Here is an 8674-nt window from a genome sequence, read left to right as displayed (position 1 = left end):
GAGAGAGAGAGAGATCCAGGACTGCAAAATGAAATTTACTTGGGATCTACTAACAAACATAGTCAAGAGTGGCAGGAAGACTAGTGAATCCCCACAACTTGTATTAGAAGGAGCTTTTAAAAAGTAGCTTTATCCATGCTATTGTATAACTAGTTTTGTTTCAAGCTAACATCAAAGATATCAGGTGTTTTCCTGGTGCTCACAGTGCCAGAGCCCAGTCCTAAAGTTGCACATACCACTTAATGGTTGAGTTTTTCTCTATGACCCTGGGAAATGGTGCAAGGTAGGGTTGTGGAGGAGACCAGGGGTTCTCAGAGGCAACCATGGCAGTTAAAACAGATTGGGAAAAGAACTTTACCGGCCATACAATGGACAAAGGCCTCATATCTAAAATATATGCAGAACTAAAAAAATTACAAAACAAAACCGCAAAGAACCAATAGCCCCCTCAAAAAGTGGGCTAAAGACTTAAAAAGAGACTTCTCTGATGAGGAAATGAGAATGGCCAAGAGACATATGAAAAAGTGCTCTACATCACTGGCCATAAAAGAAATGCAAATCAAAACAACATTGAGATTCCATCTCACCCCAGTAAGAATGTCCTATATCAAGAAAACTAACAATGACAAATGTTGGAGGGGATGTGGCCAAAAGGGAACCCTACTTCATTGTTGGTGGGAATGTAAACTGGTTCAGCCACTCTGGAAAGCGGTATGGAGATTCCTCAGAAGGCTAAGCATAGAGCTCCCCTATGACCCAGCAGCCCCAGTTTTGGGCATCTACCAAAAAGACCACAAACAAGAACACACTAAAGCCACTAGCACAACAATGTTCATCGCAGCACAATTTATCAAAGCAAGAATTTGGAACCAACCCAGATGCCCCTCAGTAGACGAATGGATCAGGAAAATGTGGTACATATACACAATGGAATTTTATGCCTCTATCAGAAAGAATGGTATTGTCCCATTTGTAAGGAAATGGAAGGACTTGGGAAAAATTATACTAAGTGAAGTGAGCCAGACCCAAAGAAACATGGACTCTATGGTCTCTCTCATAGGGAATAGTTAGCACAGGTTTAGCAGAGGATCACAAGAGCCCAGTAGCTATACCCTTATGAACACAAAAGATGATGCTAAGTGAAATGAACTCCATGTTATGGAAACAACTGTTAGATCACTGTTGTAACTTTCAACATGTGATGTGAAACCGTAGCTTCTACTGTTGATGATCCTCTTGTATCCCCTTTCTGTGGTTGTACCTGCACTAGCTCTGTATCTTATCAGTACATTGGAAACCGTGTATATAGGTATTAGAACTAGGAAACTGAAAGGGAATACCAAAATCGAGAGACACAGGGTAAAAAAGACAAACGATTACAAAAGCAATACTTGCAAAACTGTTTAGTGTAAATCTACTGAACAACCCATGGGGGGAAATGGAAAGGGGAAGGGGGAGGGTGGAATGAGGAAGGAGGTAACAAACAGTACAAGAAATGTATCCAATGCCTAACATATGAAACTGTAACCGCTCTGTATATCAGTCTGACAATAAAAATTAAAAAAAAAAAACAACTAGATGACTGTAGCTGGGTCCATTTGGGTTCTTTTCCTTCCTGCTAATGAAATTTGAACTCAAAGACGTGTACTCACTTGGCTAGTCTGCTTACAGTGTACCCATACTTCCAGAAAAGTTTTTTATTGATTAACTGGAGAGGAGGTCTCCATGACTTTTTTATGCAGGCTGATTTTGAACTACAATACTCCAGATTTCAGCCTCCTGAGAAGATAGGATTACAGGCATAAGGCACTAGCTCCTGGCTTGGAAATTCATTTTTAAATTAAGTTGTAAGGCAAATAGGTTTATCTCCTTCAGATAATGTTCCGTATTTGGGAAAGTAATGTTCAGTGTCATTTAAAAAACACTGTTGATAATGATTGATGAACCTATTTGAAATTTTATGACAGTTAAATTATTTGAAAGAAAAAAGCTTTCTCCCCTTTTTTTCTAATCTCAAAACCTATTTCAGTCAATGGAGGTTTTGAGATTATCCAAGAAGAACTGAAACCTGAGATAAAAGCAAGCCTGATGATTTAGTAGATATTTCACCACAGCCATAAAAGTCCAAAGTTGGAAAATTGGACACTCATTTTTATTTCAACATAATTCATCTAGCTTAGAACAAGAGCTCTTCTGTTTAATGACTTGAAGTAGCCTTTTTTCTATTACTATAACAAAATACCTGAAGCTGGGTAATTCTGAACACATGAAGTTTATTTTGCTCCCAATTTGGGAGGCTGGATGTCCACACAGCATAGCACTAGCTTCAGCAAGGCTCTTTTTAACTATTTCATATCCTGGAAGATGATGCCTTGGTGAGAACACATGCTGGAATGACAATTCACTTCACAAGACAGAAAGTCAAAGGGCCACTGGGGATTAATTAGGTCCCAAATGAACTACTTGGTCCCTTTTGAGAGCTCTAGGTGCTGCTCTTACAGACCCCATACCACACCATACTAAGAAATCCTCAGTACATGAACCCTTAGGAGCACCCTCAAATCATATCCAAATCATGTCTATCTCACACAGGCATCTGGTTTAAAACTCTGTTTGAGGGCAACACTCCTTTCATTTTCTTTTTTTCCTGTTTTCTTCTCCTTAGAAGTGCTCTTAAGTTCCTGGGTGGCTGAAGTTGTTTTGTCACCAGTCATAGGGTTCTGGTCTGAGTGCCATTCTCCGGCCTTTGCAGAAATGTAATCCATTCTTGCTGTTCTTGAGCATCTTCTGTTGTGTTGTTCCTGCAACTGCTTTTATTTAGTCAGTGCAGTCAGTTTCTTTGTCAAATCACAAAGCCACTTTGGAACCTATTCAGTATTGAGGGTATTCTGGTCAAGACTTAGCTCTTTGAGATTTGTTATTCTACCCATGCAATCTTCCACAGTCTGATTTCTGATATAAACTGAGCCTTTTATGGTTCTCTGTTCTTTGAGACACTCAACATTTAAAAAAACTCTCCCCAAATACCAAGTCTTCAATATACTGTTTCTATCATGGACTTTAAAAATTCTCAATGAAACTCAAAAGTGACAAATTATTATATTTTAGTTTCCTGTGTTATGTGATTTTATTCCTATGAAGTATCTAGAACAGAGGAATCTAGGGTGCCAAGAATAGTTCATTGCTTGCTTAGGAAGAGGTAGAAGAAAGGGGTCTCTAAGGGTAAGGGCGTGGTAGCTAAAGTGTTCAACATCTTTGTGTGCCTATTTTGGGGCTTGAACTGAGGGCCTAGGCATTGTCCCTGAACTTATTCTGTTCAAGGCTAGCTCTTTATAGATCACTTGAGCCACAGCATTGCTTCTGGCTTTGGGGTGGTTAATTGGAGATAAGAGTCTTCCAGACTTTCCTGCCTGGGCTGGCTTTGAACTATGATCCTCACATGTCAGCCTTCTGAGTAGCTAGGATTACAGGTATGAGCCACAGACACCTGGCAACAATTCTTTTTGGGGTCCTGAAAATAACCAGTATTTATTATAATGATTGTTGCATCTATCTGTGGACATACTAAAATCCTTTATGTTATGTAATTTAAATGACTGACTTGTATGCTAATATGAACTGATCTCAACAAAGATATTTACAAATATATATACTAAAATAGAAAGCATTGTCCCTTCTTCTGAAGTCTCTTCCTAGACTTGTAACACTGTGCTTTTTATTTTCTATTTAGCATCATTCTAGTTAAAGAAAACATTTTATTTGAGTTTTAGTGTTTTCATTTGTACTATGCCAATACCCACTAGACATGCAATTACCAGTCATTTATCTCAGACCAAACCATCAAAAATAAACATCATATATATCATAGTTAATAGAAGCACACACATTGTATTCTCTGCAGAGCAGTGGCGACACTGTACTAAACTACTTGAACATTAATGTCTGTGTTGAGGTAGTTGAGCCCTACCAGCACTGTCCTCAGCTTTCTGCTATGTGAGGAAGACTGGAAAGGAAAGAAGTGTGAGCTGTTCCTCTCCCTTTCCTTCTTCCTTGGCATTCTCAGCACAAATGGCCCACAAATGCAGTGAAGCAGTCTGAGTAAGAAAGGGCAGGTTTGACGGGTTCCTTGGCCACTTGTATTTCCTAGGAGAAACATTGCTTTTTTTTCTGCATTCAAAACAAGATCTGGTTTGGACGGTAAAGTATGGCCTCTCCAGGGCGAGACTGTACAGACCCCACCTATCTGCAGACACAACACACTAATGTTGTACTTGGTTTGATTGTTGATAAATTCTTAGGCATTATATGGGTCCACATTGGAATTCTGTGTTCCTGAGGCAAATCTAAGAGAGCTATATGCAAGTTGGGTAACAAAGAATGGAAGACATTGAGAGACTGATATGGGGAGGATTATAGTTCCAAGTCAGCCTGGATAGAAAAGTTCCAAGAGACTCCATCTCAAAGGAAAGAAGCTGGGTAGGGTGGTACATGCCTCTTATCCCAATTACCACAGGAAGCCTAAAATAGGTGGACTGTGGTCCAGGGACAGGAAACACAACCCTATTTCAAAAATTAAAAAAGAAACCAATGCAAAAGGGCTAGAGATGTGGCTCAAGTGGTAGAGTGCCTGTCTAACAAACACAAGGCCCTGAATTCAGACCCTGGTTTTGAACCAGGTACTGGTGGCTCATACCTACAATCCTTGCAAATTATTTTTTAATGTCAGCAGTATCCATCCTACCTGTGGCCTTTTAGATACTGTTACTTAATGGTCAAGAAAACATAACTAATGCAAAGAAGCAGAGGGAAAGAAAAAAAACAACCAACCTATCATTAATATCTCAAAATATTAACTTACATAATCTATAGGGAAATTAGAGTTGGATAATGAAAAGAAATTCGTATCTAAGCTTTCACTCTGAAAACCATGAGTGTACATATTAAACCAGTTACACAAACTGTAATTGACACTTTCATGGCTAATATACATGATCTCTATATGTTATCTTTTAGGCTATGTCTCTTTTAGTCAATCAATCATACTATTTTACAAAACACTACAGACATAAAAGACAACACTAAACATTGAAGTCCTGAGTAAATGCTGTGCTCTGTTTGATAAATTACATGTATTATTTCAGTAAATTCTCAAAATATTAGCTTAAGTTATATATTATTATCTCTGATTTACAGATGTGTGAAATGAGGCTTCGACAAACAGGGTATATAATTTGCTTAAGATCTAATTGCCCAGCTTCTCAGGACAAAGTTGGAATTCAAAGCCCTATTGTCATTACAAAGAACTACAAGAAAGTGACTCTGGGGGTAGAATTCCACTTTACTAAAAACAAGCAATAGTTTGTTTCTATATTTGATCTATCATTTTGATAGAAAATAAGGCATTAAATGGATTTACCCAAAGAGAAATTTTATGACTAAAGTAAATTGCACTCAATTGTGCATAACACTACATGAGGGTCACTTTTCTCTTTGTGTTTGTCAGTGGTGGGGCTTGAACTCAGGACCTAGGTGCTGTCCCTAAACTCTCACTCAAGGCTAGCACTCTACCACTTGGAGCCACAGAGCTACCTCTGGTTTTCTGGTGGTTAACTGGAGGTAAGAGTCTCAGAGACTTTCCTTCCTGGGCTGGCTTGGAGTTCCTGAGTAGCTAGGATTACAGGTGTGAGCCACTGCACCCGGCAAGAAGCCACTCTTTTTTTTTTTTCAGTGCTAAGACTCATTTAATGGTGGCAATGAGCTGTTCTTTTAAAGGGGTCGGAGGGTGGCAGAAGGGGAGGGGTACGTGTTCCTACGTAGGGGCTGGGATTTGATGCCTGAGCTGTCCATCAGGGTGGAGCTCCAAGGGACCTCCCTAAGGGGTGGCCTACATCTATGTCATGGCCCACAGGACCACCTCTGGGTTCACCACCAGGCGCCATCTTGGCTACACATGGTCCCAAGGCTGGGAGGCAGGGCCAGCTAGCACTGCCTCTTAATGATGCAAGGCATCCGGGCAGGTGTGCCCCACATCTCCTCCTTTTGTTTTTTATTAATAGAGGAGGGGTACCAGGCTGGGAGAATGGGCAGAGGTTGTCTCTTCTAGAACTACTTCCTGCTGAAAAGGGGCAAAGTAGTCAGGGGTCCCTGATTCATCATTAGGCCTGGTACTGTCCAGTTTGGTTGGTAAAAGTCCTCATCATTTCCACGAGAATGATTACCAGGGCCAATGGGTGTCATGGTCTCCTCTGGCTACCTCCTGCAGCTTGGGCACATCAAGGAGTCCCTGGGGCTGGGGGGCTTCCGGGTCCAGGTCTCCACTGGGCACAGCAGTGTAGTAAGAGAATGATGGCCTTGAACTGCAAGTTCCCAGGTGGTGACCTCAGTGAGGGATGTTATCCTGTTAAAAGAGACTTTTTGAAAAGGTCAGGCAAAAGGCTGACAAGTTTACAGGACCAGTTAACATGAAACATGGGAGAACACACCCTTGGCATGAACCAGAAAAGTTTCATTTGGAACATAAACCCAATTGTGGTCCATTACAAGGAAGGAGAAATAACTGGACTGGGAGCAGGAAGGAAGTGTTTAGGGATAGTGGACTAGTTGGGAGTAACCAATCAGAGGCTAAATATATATATATATATATATATATATATATATATATATATATATATATACAAATAGGTGGGTAAACAACTATTCCTATTGATCTCCTGGCTCTGATTAGTTTTGAAAGGGTGAGACAAGGTGACTCCATTTAGGATGTGACATCATTCTCCTCTTACTCCTCTCCATGATCCTTATTCCCTGAACTGGCTGAGTCCCAAGGGTCTAGGTGCTTGTTGCTGGGATGGCATGCTCCCATTGGCATTTACGGGGTTTGAGCTCAAGGCCTGAGCACTGTCCCTGAGCACTTCTTCTCGAGGCTAGTGCTCTTCCACTTGAGCCATGGTGCCACTTTCAGCATTTCACTGGTTCTTTTGAGCCAAGCTTCCAGTCTGGCTCTTTGCTGGTTAGTTGGGAGATGGAGTTTTAGAGAGATTTTCTGCCTGGGCTGGCTTTGAACTGCAATCCTAGGAGTTTTAGCCATGAGAGCCCTTTTTATGTCCAATTAAAGCAACAAGGAGAACAATAGGAACAGCTTGTTGAGAATTGACCCACAACCACTTGTTAGAGTTTACACTAAGAGAAAGCAGACTGAATGAGATGAATGAGATCCATGTGCTATCAAATCATATCATCATTTAACCTTACTGGAGGGTGGAAGAGAACACAAATGAATAACAATCGAGAGGGAAAAGGTTCAGGATAATGTAAAAGTCTCAGCTTTAGCAGTGGCTGTGTCCTCCATCCTGGATGAGCAGGCTTCATTAGCCATGTGTGATGGAGGCAGGCAGGTAGATGGGTTGGATCTGGGCAAGGCTGTAGTAGCATCTCTCGGAATCCTCTGGATAGATTGTCACACCCCTGCAAGATTCTACACAGACTGTTTAAAGACATTTGAAATCTCCCAATATTTCCTGGTTGGTTGCTCTGAGTACTCTGGCTGCTCAAATCCTTTATCTAGAAATGTATTTTAAGCCTTTAAAGCTTTTACATCTCTGCCTCAGCCTTATTTGCATCCAAAAAAACTCTGAAACCCAGGGGGCATCTAGCCTCCTGGCTGCCTGTTTTAAAAGAACCATTTTTTTTTCTTTAGTCTCAGCTACCGCATGACCTATGAACTCAAATGACAATTTTTCCTTAATGCAAGAATTACAATTACAAAATTAGAAACAGTTATCCATTCAGCTTTCCAATAAGTGAAAAACATTAGCTTGCTTTGCCCCCCCTTTTTTCTACATGCAGAGTTAATGAGAATTTACTTTTATCCCCAACAGTTTATTATACATACTTTAAAATATTTGCCTGATTATATGCAACTTAAGATAGTTAGGAGTCTTACTTATTACATCACAGTATACACATTGAATTTAGTACCTGAATCATTAGACTGATATCCAAAACAATTGTAACAAAGTACTTTTAACAGTGTTCACCAGAATTACAAACACAAGAAATCTGGTCTCAGCATCTTTGCTTTTTTAATATATCTAAATTGCAAAAATAGCATAGGAATCCAATCACATCAGGTAAATAAACTTTTCAACCATAAAAAAAACCCTTTTTCCAATTCTTAGTATCTCTCAAGGGGCAGTTTCAGAACTTCCAGTCAAATCACTCATTGCTGTTTATTAGAACTTTTTGGAGTTTTTCTTAGACATGTTTGTTGCAGTTACAGAGAGTTACCAGGAGCTGGAATCTCCTTTCCTCCCGGGAAGCCAGTCCTCCCCCCCCCCCATCCAAAACTCTTTTCAACAAATGTTTCCCAGGCTCTTTAAGGGTGCCTCAGAAGCCATCCTCTCCCCGGTCCAAAAAGTATAGTGGGAAACCTCCGGTGGAGGAGGGGGAGGCGGGGGAAAGCCCCCCCCCCCCCCCCGTGTTAGTGCAGCGGCAGCAGCAGAGACAAAGGCAAGGTGTGGCCCCAGGCTTGCATCGGGGAGCCCCCAGCGAGGGAGGGGCATGGCGGAGGCCATCCTCCATCTTGCTCGGCAGCGCAGATGCGCTTGGCTTGGGACCTGGGGAACTTGGCCCAGGCCCCTCCCTCCCCTCCAGGGCAGCCAGAGGGCTGCTCCCT

At 41.3% G+C, this 8674-nt stretch overlaps 1 protein-coding gene across 1 annotated transcript in view; it reads right to left on the bottom strand.

Moving 5' to 3' along the window:
• The window catches only part of Lacc1 (laccase domain containing 1), an 83025-nt gene that overhangs the window by 41761 nt on the left and 32590 nt on the right, over positions 1-8674 (bottom strand). The window lies entirely within an intron of this gene.

The sequence above is a fragment of the Perognathus longimembris genome, chromosome 3 (assembly GCF_023159225.1).
Source record: "Perognathus longimembris pacificus isolate PPM17 chromosome 3, ASM2315922v1, whole genome shotgun sequence".
Classification (NCBI taxonomy): Eukaryota; Metazoa; Chordata; class Mammalia; order Rodentia; family Heteromyidae; genus Perognathus; species Perognathus longimembris.
Note: the sequence above shows the minus strand (reverse complement) of the source record. Positions and strands in the feature narration are given on the sequence as shown.